General features: G+C 36.4%; 1 protein-coding gene across 1 annotated transcript in view; it reads left to right on the top strand.

The window, feature by feature from the left end:
- The first annotated feature begins 4,997 nt into the window (after positions 1-4,997).
- Positions 4,998-12,523, top strand: part of Fars2 (phenylalanyl-tRNA synthetase 2, mitochondrial) — a 367,213-nt gene continuing 359,687 nt past the window's right edge. The window contains exon 1 of the mRNA XM_048348568.1: positions 4,998-5,020. The gene's annotated coding sequence lies outside the window, so the exon portion shown is untranslated. The remainder of the gene's footprint in view (positions 5,021-12,523) is intronic.

The raw sequence follows: 12,523 nt of genomic DNA, 5'->3' as shown, positions 1-12,523 counted from the left end.
CATATTCCCAGCCCCAGCTGCTGGCATTTCTAAACTGTATGCACTAAGGTGCTTGCATTTAGATTTCTTGCATTGGAGTGGGGTGGGGGAGGGTTCTTTTTGTCACCTACCTACTTGGGAATCAATCATAAAAACTCATTGTTACAGAAAAGAATTTGTTCACTACATTCTCTTCAAGATTGGTTAAAAGTACCTAGAGTAGAAGCAAGGTTGTTGTTATAAAAACTTACAATCATTTTTAGGAATTAGGTATACCATTTTCTTTGAAAATGAATAACTGAGTAGCAACGGGCGGAATCAAGGGAAGAATATTTGTTTTTATGTTCTCCCTGGCATTTCATAGCACACGTTAATTATTTCCAACCTACTATCCATTTGCCTATCTATTGGTTGAATAGTTATATTGTGCAACTTGAACTCACTGGGACTGTTGTATAATAGCTGTTAATTCATTTGTTCATCTGTGGCACAGTCTCTTTTGTGCAAGTATTGTTTGTATCTGACCTTTTACAAAAGGACACAATGATTTTTGCCCTCAATGTACTAAAGATGTACATGTTTAGAGGTAAATATTGCCTGACTTTTTTTCTTTTTTCTTTTGTCAGTCCTCGGGCTTGAACTCAGGGCCTGAGAACTGTCCCTGGCTTCTTTTTGCTCAGGGATAGCGCTTTACCACTAGAGCCACAGTGCCACTTCTGGCTTTTTTTCTATATATATGGTGCTGAGGAATCGAACCCAGGGCTTTATATATGTAAGGCAAGCACTCTACCACTAGGCCATATTCCCAGCCCCCTGCCTGATTCATTTGACAAGAAAAATGTAATTATTCCTATCTTAGACATGAAGTTACTTACATTGATTCCAACTACGTCCCAACAGGAGGTATGTTGCTTAGGTGCCCAGTTATTTTCTGAATTTATAGACCCTCTTTTCTTTTCTTCTTCACATGATCTCTGGTTGTTCTTGTTCTTTTTGTGTTGTACAGGGCTCCTTTTAGAATAATTACCAAGTTTTTCTTCAAGATAGGTATCTAGATATAAATGTGTGATCACTGAGTCAATTTGCATGTGGCTCTCCTTTACTCTATTTTCTAGAAAGAAGCTCTGGCCTTGACAACCAGAACCAGAAGCTGGGCCTGATTAGCCTAATGTTTTAAGGCTTTTGTTGTATTTGACCAAGTTTCAATTTGCGCTTGGTATCTCTGACTTCTTTAGTTTAGATAATAGAAACATCTGCAGCCTGATTTATCAGTTTCTCTATAAAAATGACATGGTTAACTAGCATTGATTTTCCTGAATTGATTTCCTCAATTTTCCTGAACATGCTTTAAAAATTAACCTAATATGATATATTTTATTTTTCTATTATATCAATTTATTTCCCTTTGGATTTCTATCCCTTTGGATAGGTGATATGAAACCACTTTATTGAAGTGTATTGTTTTGCTACTTAATTAAAATTAATACAGCTGTTAATGTATCTGTATTAGTACTGCAGAATTAGAGAAAATAGTACTTGTGGAAGGATAATTTCCCCACACATAGGTGTTGAGAAAAAACATACAGTGTATGTTGTAGGAAAGAGTCCAAGAGGTGGCTGATAAGGTGATTTAGGATTGGACTGTAAAAAAATCTAGACCTAATATTGAGATTGAATACTATTATGGGTTTCATAGCAGAGAAGTTGCTTGGTTATTTGGGTTTTTAAAGGGCCTCCTGTTGTGCTCAGGGTGGGATAGAGGCTTAGGTTGAGTTGTTGAGTGAAGGGCTAGATTCAGGGTCAGCTGCCATGACAGAGTAGATTAGACTAAGGGAAATCTACATTTATATTATTGTATTTTCTAATCTAAAATATGAAACACGGTCTTGAAACAAAGTTCTTCCCATAAAAGTTCTTCCAAACCTTATTTAGGTGCCAAATATCAACTGATTTGATGTTTTAAATTTTTTTTTTTTTTTTTTTTTGGCCAGTCCTGGGGCTTGGACTCAGGGCCTGAGCACTGTCCCTGGCTTCTTTTTGCCACAGCGCCACTTCTGGCCATTTTCTGTATATGTGGTGCTGGGGAATCGAACCCAGGATCTCATGTATATGAGGCAGGCACTCTTGCCACTAGGCCATATCCCCAGCCCTGTTTTAATTATTTCCTTGATGGGTTTGACCACGCTAAACTTTACAGTTTTATACTACATTTAGAAATGAATTTGAATTTAATTGCATTATGAATATGTAAAAAGAGCAAGAAGTTACCTATGAGTACTAAAGGAAGACTGAAAAGCTCTATAGTTATCCATAGTAGAAAAAATAGAATTAAAAACCTGAGTGTGATGAGTTATTTTTTGTATGGGGAATTCTATCAACCAAATAAACCCTAAAGAAATAAATAAGTTGTAGAATTTTTTTACAGTGACATTGATGACCAAGACCCAGTGACAAATAGGAAAACATTACCTAACTAAAAAGGAAAAAAATGCTGATTGTATATTAATATATAGTTTAGTGAAAGATTGGAAGTATCCAGTAAAGGGCTTATTGGTTAAGAAATAATGAATAACAGCTGAACATCAAAGATGAATAATGAGTATTTGTAACTCTAGAAATTTAAGAAGCTTCACAGAAGAAAGTATCTGAAAGTCTATGGCAAGAGCTTTGCTCCTCAGAAACTAGCTGAAAACCTCATTGGTGAAGTTTTGCTATGAAAATATTTATTGAAAATATTTTTTCTAAATAAACCTGCTGTTTCAAGTAAATAGCATTGCGGGCCTTTTTGTTGTTGGTTGGTGGTCCTGGGGTTTGAACTTAGGGGCTGGAAACTGTCCCTGAGCCTCTTTGTGCTCAAGGCTAGCACTCTACCACTTGAGCCACAGTGCCACTTGAGTGGTTAATTTGAGATAAGAGTCTCCTAGGGACTTTTGTGCCCAAGCTGGCTTTGGACTATGATTCTCAGATCTCAGCCTCCTGAGTAGCTAGGATTACAGGCATGCACCACCAACGTCTGGCCCAGCATCATAGATTTTTACCAAACATTAATGAGTGTTAGAAAGGCACCAGTTTTAAACATATTAACTAGAAAATGATTGTTCTTTGATGTGATGGGGCTCTATGCATAATATAAAGTTGGCGGAACACAGGACAAAAATATATACAAGATATCTGAAAGGTGTATGTAGATTATTTAAGCTTTGCTGCTGATATAAGAAAGTATAGGTGACTTGAACTATTTTCTGGCCAGATCTGTAGTGCTTTGAAGAAACATTATAAGCTTACTGGAGACAAATTGGATGGGAAGAAAAGTAAAATTTGTTACAAGGCAACTATTCTACACAGACTGCTGTTTCACTTCTTTTAAAAAGTATTGTTTATCACATTTGATTTCACAACATTATGACAGATGTAATAGAGTCTGGTGACCAAGAAATTGTAAATGGTATGCTTCATGAAGAACAGATTTGTGCAAAAAAAAAAACCCAAACAAATCTGTTTACTTGCCATAGTTAATGGATTCCTAGAGGTCCAAGACTTTCAGAAAGAATTCAGTCTTGAAAAGGCTGTTTAAGGGGCTGGGAATATGGCCTAGTGGTACAGTGTTTGCTTTGCATATATGAATCCCTGGGTTCAATTCCTCAGCACCATACATGTAGGAAAAGCCAGAAGTGGCACTGTGGTTCAAATGGTAGAGTGCTAGCTTTGAGCAAAAAGAAGGCAGGGACATTGCTCAGGACCTGAGTTCAAGGCCCAGGACTGGCCAAAAAAAAAAGTGCTGTTTAAGCAATTATGAATGTTTGAAATGAAGCTTATAAATCACTATTAATCAATACTTGATAGTGACTTTAGGCTACAGTGCTATTCAAAAGTGAACTTGGAAGAAGATATTTCAGGGTTTCATGTTACCAATCAAAAACTTCTCAATGCTAAGAGCTGATCAGTTAAAGTAATATATTGGATAAATGCTGAATGTTATAATGACATATTCCTGTATTCTTTGAATGATGGGAAAATCACTGGAATGATATTAAGTTTTGATATGTATGAGCAGATTGGCAATAATGATGTGGATTACACCCAAGCATGGGTCAAAAATGCCCCCAAGACATATAGTGAGGAGTCAATCATCAGTAAAATATGAATGCATTGTGGTAACTTGAACATGTTGTTGCTCAATTTAGGAGAAGTGCTTGGACATGTCCCTGGATAGCCGTTCCAAAGGCTGTCTGTCATGTCTGTCCATTAAATATGGGGCCATTATTTATATGTCCAGATTGAAGCTGGTGATTACTATAATGAACCTCATGTGTTGATAGGTTTGAAATAAGGTTTAATGAATTTTTTTTTCACTAGAAATGACAAATGTTTTTTCCTAAAATGTAAAATAACACTTCAGCATTATCATGTATTAAGGCTTTCTTTCATGCATATAATTGAGAAACATACATTTGCAATAGGATTAGGTATTACCAATTTCCTAGAAAACTGGCATGTTTTAGGAAAATGGCATTGAGTGATTAGTGTAGTGCTTGTGACTGCTGACTTATAGGTAGGGAAAGATAACTAGAAATAAAGAAGTTTTCTATTTTAAGCATTCCACCTGCATTCTTAAAAAATTACTGGTCATTAAACACTAATTATCCTTGGCAAAGTTGTTTATACTGGCATTTATCCTTAATATACTTATAAGTGGGTTTAATACAAGGTATTAAAATGTTTTGAGCTCAACTAGACAAGTAGTTTGAAACAGTTTTTTTCTTAGTTCATTTCATTCAAATAAAATTTAATTTAAAGTAAAGCTGTCTATTTACAAAGTGTACATGGAAGTATAGAGCCAGAGTATAAAGTACTGAGAATAATTGTATTCACCTCATGTGTAGCTCTTCCCATATTCTCGCTCTCTCTCTCTCTCTCCCTCTCCCTCTCTCCCTCTCCCCCCTCTCTCCCTTCCTCCTTCCCTCCCTCCCTCCCTCCCTCCCTTTCTCACCATACCTATATATGTCAGACATGTGTTATAGGTATGTATATATGTATGTAGGTAAGATCATATACATATGTTTGTTAGTTACCATGTTTTAAGTATATAACCTTATTGAAACTTCACAACTATTACATTTAATTACTGCTTATTTTATTCTATATTTCTATTGTAATTTGCTTAATTATTCCCTTGTTTTAGGACATTTTTATTGTTTGTATTTTTTCACTATACTTGATACTGAAATGAAGCTTCTTTGTGTTTACTTCATCTTCATTTACATTTATCTTTGTGATAAAGTCCTAGATGGATCATTATCCTATCAAAGTGCTGAATTGCTCTCTAGGAACTTTGTACAGTCACTCTTATCAGAAATAGAGGAAATTGCCTTTTTATAAACGTTTTCTTTGCATTTATGCTGGTCAACAGGAACAAAACATATTTTCCATTTGCCCATTTGTGAGTACATGTTAATGGAAATTCAGCAAAATAAAACACCAGGAAGTGTCTAATTGAACGGGGTGGGGGAGAAAGGTAAACAAATGAAAAGGAGAAACGGGGGAAAATTTAGACAAAAATCAAGTGTGTCTCCTATAAAATTAAGAAGAATTAGGGAAGGGATGAGTAGGGGAAGGATAAGCAAGAATATTGAAGGGCATTGATCAAGATATATTGTATTCATAAACTGTTAAATGGCAACTTCTTTGTACAACTACTTAGTGAGAATAATAACAAAAATGTTAATGGAATCCTACCATTTTCCTGCTCTTACATAGTAGACTACAATGTATATGTATGGACAGAGCCAAACTTCATTTATTCTCAGTAGAATATTCTTTTGGGGGTTGTAGAAGGTACTCTTTCACTTTTCGTAAACTTGACTAAGTAATGGTTACTTACCATTTTTTTAGTTAGCTAGTTATATTTTACAGAAACTATTATTAGTTTGTGAAGTTTTCCCTAACGGGAAGAATGAGGAGGTTGAGAAGACTATTGAGTTATAAAACTCACTCATTCAAACAGCAACATTTGTTTTAAAAAGCTTACAACATTCTTTCTTTTCTTTTCTTTCTTTCCTTCCTTTCCTTCCTTTTCTTCCTTTCCTTCCCTTCCTTCCCTTCCTTTCCTTCCTTCCCTTCCTTCCATTCCTTCCCTTCCTTCCCTTCCTTTCTTTCCTTCCCTTTCTTCCCTTCTTTCACTTCCCTTCCTGCCTTCCTGCCTTCCTTCCTTCCTTCCTATACTGAAGTTTGAACTCAGGCTTTTGTGCTTGCTTGGCCTGTAGTGATGGTGCTTAACCACTGGAGCCATGCCTTTAGCTTGGCTTTTCTCGTTAATTTGAGAAAGAATTTCATGAAATTTTCTACTCATGCTAGCATAGAAATGAGATCTTCTGGATCTCAGTCTCCTCAGTAGCCTACTGGCATGAGTGATCAACTCCTTACTATAGCATTTTTAATGTGGCCCAAAGGGAACTAACCAGACATTGCTATCAACAGTGTATAGTGGTTCTCTCTCTCTCTCTCTCTCTCTCTCTCTCTCTCTCTCTCTCTCTCTCTCTCTCTCTCTCTCTCTCTCTATCTATCTTTCGGTCTGTCTTTGGTATCCTCTCTGCACTTGCTATTTTTTGTCCCTTTGATAAATGGGTAATTGAACAGATTTAAGCAGATGGCTCTGTGTGGTTTTAAGTTGCAAAATCACTAGCTGACTAGCATTTTTCGTATGTATTGCTGCCCATTTATTCCTTCTGACAAATGTCTATTCATATACTTTCCCATTTAAAAAGTTGGGGTTCTGCCGAGCGCTGGTGGTTCATGCTTGTAATCCTAGCTACTCAGGAGCCTGAGATCTCAGGATCATGGTTCAAAGCCAGCCAGGGCAGGACTGTGTGTGAGACTCTAATCTCCAATAAACTACTCAAAACCAGAAGTAGTGCTGTGGCCCAAGTGGTAGAGTGCTAGCTTTCAGCTGAAGAGCTGAGCAGCCCCAGGGGTCAAGCCCCACTACTGACCAAAAATAAAAAGTTGGGGTGCTTGTTTTCCTGCTATTGAGTCATTTGTATTTCTAAAATAATTTTCATATTTACTTCTTACTAGATACATGGCTTGCAAATATTTCCTTCCATTCTCTACATTTTCTTTCTTTACTTTGGTGTTAAATAGTTCTTTATTTAGCTACTTCTGCCTCCTCACTTTGTGTTTGATCTTGCTGACCAATTGTGCTTCATTCTCCCCCTTTTTCTTTTATCTCTTCTTTCTCTCAAGGACAGATACAGTGGGGTATGTGTGCACGTATGTGTGTGCATGGTTACATGGATGCTTGTATATGCAAATGTGTGTATACTAAGCTCAAACTGCATAATGTAGCAGGATGACACAACAATTAATAATAATACAAAATGTTAATTCTTGTATGTAGAGTAGCATTTGGGTTTGATTTCCTTGTATATATTCTCCTATCTGGATTTTTGTGATACTATACCCTTTTATTCCCTACTGCCTTATTTTTTCCCTTTCTCCCTTAAATATGAAAAAATTCCAAGTGCCGTATTTACCCTTTATTATATTTGCTTTCATACTCCCATGCCCTATTACATTCCCTTGTGATATTAATTCTCACCTCTTGGGGCTAAACAAATTAACTCCACTACATTTCTAGAAATAAATTCTTTTCACTTTCAAATATTTCTTCATGTAAATTACAATGACTATCTCATTCATACTTCCTTTTGGTCCAATTCTTCTATAACTACTAATGCAGATGATCATCTGAACAACAGATGAGATATCCATTTTGTGTCCTTTATCTCAGTGTACATTTTGCTATTTATTTCTCTTGCCTGATCTGTAAAATCTCTGCATCACTTTTAATTCTAACTCATCTTCTTTCTTACATACTGGACTAGGAGTTTTTATGAGCAAGATCTAGTTTAATCCTTTTTTTTTTACAAGTTCACATGGCATATTGAAAATAATTACAGCAGTGTTATAACTCTTGTTTCCATAACATGGAGTTCATTTCACTTTGCATCTTCTTATGTGATCGGGTGTAGCTATTGGGGTATTTTGATCTTCTACCGTAACTAGTCTATTTATGTACTAGCTATTTCCTATGAGGGACACCATAGGGTTTATATTTCTTTGGTTCTGTGTCACTTCACTTAGTATGATTTTTTCCAAGTCCTTCCATTTCCTTATGAATGGGCCAGTGTTGTTCCTTCTGATGGAGTCATAGAATTCCATTGTGTACCAAGTTTTCCTGATCTACTCATCTACTGAGGGGTATCCCAGTTAGTTCCATCTTTTAGCAATGACGAGTTGCGCTGCGATGAACATAGTTGTGCTGGTGGCTTTGGTGTGGTCTTGCTTGTAGTCTTTGGGTATATACTCAAAAGTGGGGCTGCTGTATCATAAGGGAGCACTATGTTTAGCATTCTTAGTAACCTCTATACTGCTTTCTTCAATGAAATAGAGGAAACAACTCAGAAATTCATATGGAACAATAAAAAACCCTGAATAGCAAAAATAATCCTAAGTAGAAAGAACAGGGCAGGAAAAATATCAATACCAAACTTAAGTTGTACTACAAAGCTATGATAATAAAAACAGCTTGATACTGGCACAAGAACAGGCCTGAGGACCAATGAAACAGAAATGAAGACCCAGAAATGAACCCGCAGACCTATGGCTACCTAATCTTTGACAAAGAAGCTAAAAGTATAGGTTGGAACAAAGACAGCTTCTTCAAGAAATGGTGCTGGCAAAACTGGGTCAACACCTGTACCAAGCTAAAACTAGACCCCTATTTATCACCCTGCACCAAAATCAATTCCAACTGGATCAAAGACCTGGAAATAAAATTAGATACCCTGAAAACACTACAAAAAGGAATAGTTAAAACTCTAGGACTCCTTGGCACTGGAAGAAACTTCCTCAACAAAGGCCCAGAAATGCAACAAATCAAAGAAAGGCTGGACAAGCGGGACTGTATCAAACTGCAGAGCTTCTGCCGGGCAAAGGATATAGCATCCAAGATAAATAGAAAGAAACGATCTTTACCAGCCATACAAAGGACAAAGGCCTGATGTCCAAAATATACACAAAACTCAAAAAAGGTAAATTCCTCCAAAACCAACAATCAAAAAACTAACAGCCCTCTCAACAAATGGGCTAAAGGCCTAAAAAGAGACTGCTCTGAAGAGGAAGTGAGAATGGCCCAGAGTCACATGATATAGTGCTCTCCAGCACTGGCCATAAAAGAAATGCAAATCAAAACAACAATGAGATTCCACCTCACCCAAGTAAGAATGTCTATTATCAGGAAATCCAATAAGAAATGCTGGAGAGGATGTGGCCAGAGGGAACCCTACCACATTTTTGTTGGGAATGCAAACTTGTTCAACCTCCCTGGAAAGTAGTTTAATCTTTTTTCTATAAAATATTACTTTGCCGGTTTTATGGTAAACAGCTGGAATGATCAGAAAGATCAAATAATATGTCCGTATAGTACCTGAATGTTTCACTCCAAGTAAGCCAGGTGAACAGCTCTACAATCTAACTGTCCTGTGTCCTACTGTATTTTGTTGACTTTTATCATGATTGTTTCTCTATGCCCTTTGTACCCATGCCAAAATACTATCTACATTTATACTTTTGTTACTTTTTGTGGCTCTATAGTTTACATATACTTGTGACTATGAAGATTTTTAAGTTGAAACAGAATCTGGCAAATTTTTTTTTTTTTTGAGGTACCCGACAGCATTTTAGGCTTTGGTATATTATTCTTTGTATGACAAGTACTTAATCCAAAATGCCATAGACAGTTTATAAACAAATTGCCTTTGCTGTGTCCCAATACCCTTTATTTCACCAAAGAGTCTATAGCGGATTTGGCCCTTGGCTCACATATTTTGTTTAAGTTTTTATTTCACTTTTAACATCTAAGGTAGTTAATTTTTTGAGCTTATTTATTTATATGTTTAAGATATATGTGTTTAAAACACATTGATGGCTGGGATCCGGTGGTTTATCTCTGCAATCCTAGCTAATCAAGAGGCTGAGATCTGGGGATTGTGGTTCAAAGCCAGCCCGGGCAGGAAAGTCTGTTAGACTCTTAAAACCAGAAGTGTTGCTGTGGCTCAAGTGATAGAGCACTAGCCTTGAGCTGAAGACCCCAGGAACAGTGCCCAGGCCCAAAGTTCAAGTCCCACAACCAACAAAAAAAACCGAAAGAAAACACACTGATATATGGTCTGAATTATTCAGATAAGTAGAAGATAAGGATGGGAAAGGAACTGAAAAATCTTCAGTATTTTTTGAGAAGTACTTGAATTGCTGAGTTCTCAAACTTATATAATGGTATAGTATACAAAGTATAGGATTTTGTGCAGATCACTTGGTCTGTATGTGCTCTAATTTACTTAAAATAGTTAAGAATATTGAAACAGTAAAGTGGAAGAGCAACATAGAATGGGAGTAGAAATTACCATCTTTCTGGGTCTCTTATGTATTTCTAGATGACTTAATTCTTATAGAGAAACTTGATAAGAGGCAGTAGGAAGGAATTCACTTCAAAGATGGAAACAAAAAGCTATCCTTGTCATTAATCTTCTATGAGATGAGAATACAAAGAACAAATAACTATTCGTGTGAGAAGAGTGACAATGGGCTATTAGCAGGGTCTGAGTGAATAGATAAAAGATCTGAAAATGAGCATAAGAAAATTAAAGTTATTGGCTGGGGATATGGCCTAGTGGCAAGAGTGCTTGCCTCGTATACTTGAAGCCCTGGGTTCGATTCCCCAGCACCACATATACAGAAAATGGCCAGAAGTGGCGCTGTGACTCAAGTGGCAGAGTGCTAGCCTTGAGCAAAAAGAAGCCAGGGACAGTGCTCAGGCCCTGAGTCCAAGGCCCAGGACTGGCAAAAAAAAAAAAAAAAAAAAAAAAAAAAAGAAAAGAAAAAAGAAAATTAAACTTCTTGATTAGCTATAGATTATGTGAGGAGATAAGTGAAGGGAGATGAGGCTGAAGCATGTCTGTAGGAACCTTGAATACCAGGTGTGTGAGGAGCTAGAAACTGAGAAGGAAATGTGTAGCTAGGAACAAAAATGACTGCATAAAAACATTTCCAGAACAATCCAGAACTTTGTAACAGCACATGTCTTTGGAGGGAAGAAATGCTTTTTGTCTCTCACTGAAGGTACTGAGTTGGACACTAACAACCTAACTCTTCATTCTGCTAAGATGTGTAAGCGGCTCATGCATATCTAAAGTTCCTATCCACCACAGTAACACTGATGAACAAGGAAGATAGGAAGGTGAATTTCTGTTGAGTCTCAGCCTAAAACACTTTTGAAGCAACTTTGACAAAATAATGCCATAAATGAAGCAATCCCAAGTCCCTGATCATTTCTGAAAATTTCTCACATGATCATCTTAGACAAATTCAATGCATAGGCTTTTAGGCAAAGGAACACAGCAGTTTAACCTGGAATTAGGTATTCTTAGTTCTAATTTTGACTTGGGTGACTTGTGCTGCCAGGTACATGGCAGTAAGCTTTTGGGAGGTCACTTGGAGTTCTCTGCTAATGCAGATTATTGCTGTGAATTTATGTATCTACTTGGTATGATAACGTGGCCTTGAAGTAGGACAGCCACAGAATTGTATGTTTTCAAGTTGCGCATTAGGTAAAAATTCCAAATTTTCGAAGGTAGATTATAAGCTTAAATTATTTATAAATGGTAGGATATGATTTCCAATGATTCTCATTGCTGAGATCCCTCAGGGATTTACAACTGGCTTCTTTGGGTCTGAGGGATGAATGAGGTATTAGCAATACAGAAATATTTACTATTGTTTTAACTTTTCTGCTAGCCATTTATACTTTGGACCTCTACATTTGCGTCTTTGTCACAATATCTTTGAGGTGAAATCTAAGCTAGAGACTTTTACCTGAGGAATTTGGTGATCTTACTAAATTATTGGCACATTTTACCTTTTCTTTTAGTTGTCTACTTTCTTTTTTTCTCTTATTTCCCTTCTTCTACTTCACCCTTTCTTTCCTTTTTTTTTTCCTTTTCTCTCTTTTCTCCTTTTTGAGACAAAGTTTCACTATATAGCTAAGGCTTACCTTAAGACCCAGCCTCTGTAGTAGTAGACTTATTAATCACATCTGGCTTTATTTAGTTTTCTAAATCTGTCAAAACTCTGTCTTCTGTCAGCTCTTTGCCCCTTCTATAGTAAGTTCAGTCCTATGTTTTGTACAGTTTATGTATGTAGTAGAAATTTGCTATTTTACCAAGCAAGGATGTAATTGAAATTATAGGATCATGCATAATATAGAGATTTGCATTTATAAAAATAAATTCAGTGTAGTCTATCATTTTGTATTGAATTTCCTTATGTTTTTTCATTTGCTCTTTAAAATACTAACTCAAGATCATTACTCTTTAAAGCGATACACATTATTTAAGATGGTTTAGAAATAGTATTGTGAATCATTATTCTTGTGAAATAATCCAGAAAGCCTCTAACACAGGAAAACAACTTTGTACTTATGAGACCA

This window comes from Perognathus longimembris, chromosome 6, assembly GCF_023159225.1.
Source record: "Perognathus longimembris pacificus isolate PPM17 chromosome 6, ASM2315922v1, whole genome shotgun sequence".
Lineage (NCBI taxonomy): Eukaryota > Metazoa > Chordata > Mammalia > Rodentia > Heteromyidae > Perognathus > Perognathus longimembris.
This window is presented reverse-complemented; position numbering and strand designations above follow the sequence as displayed.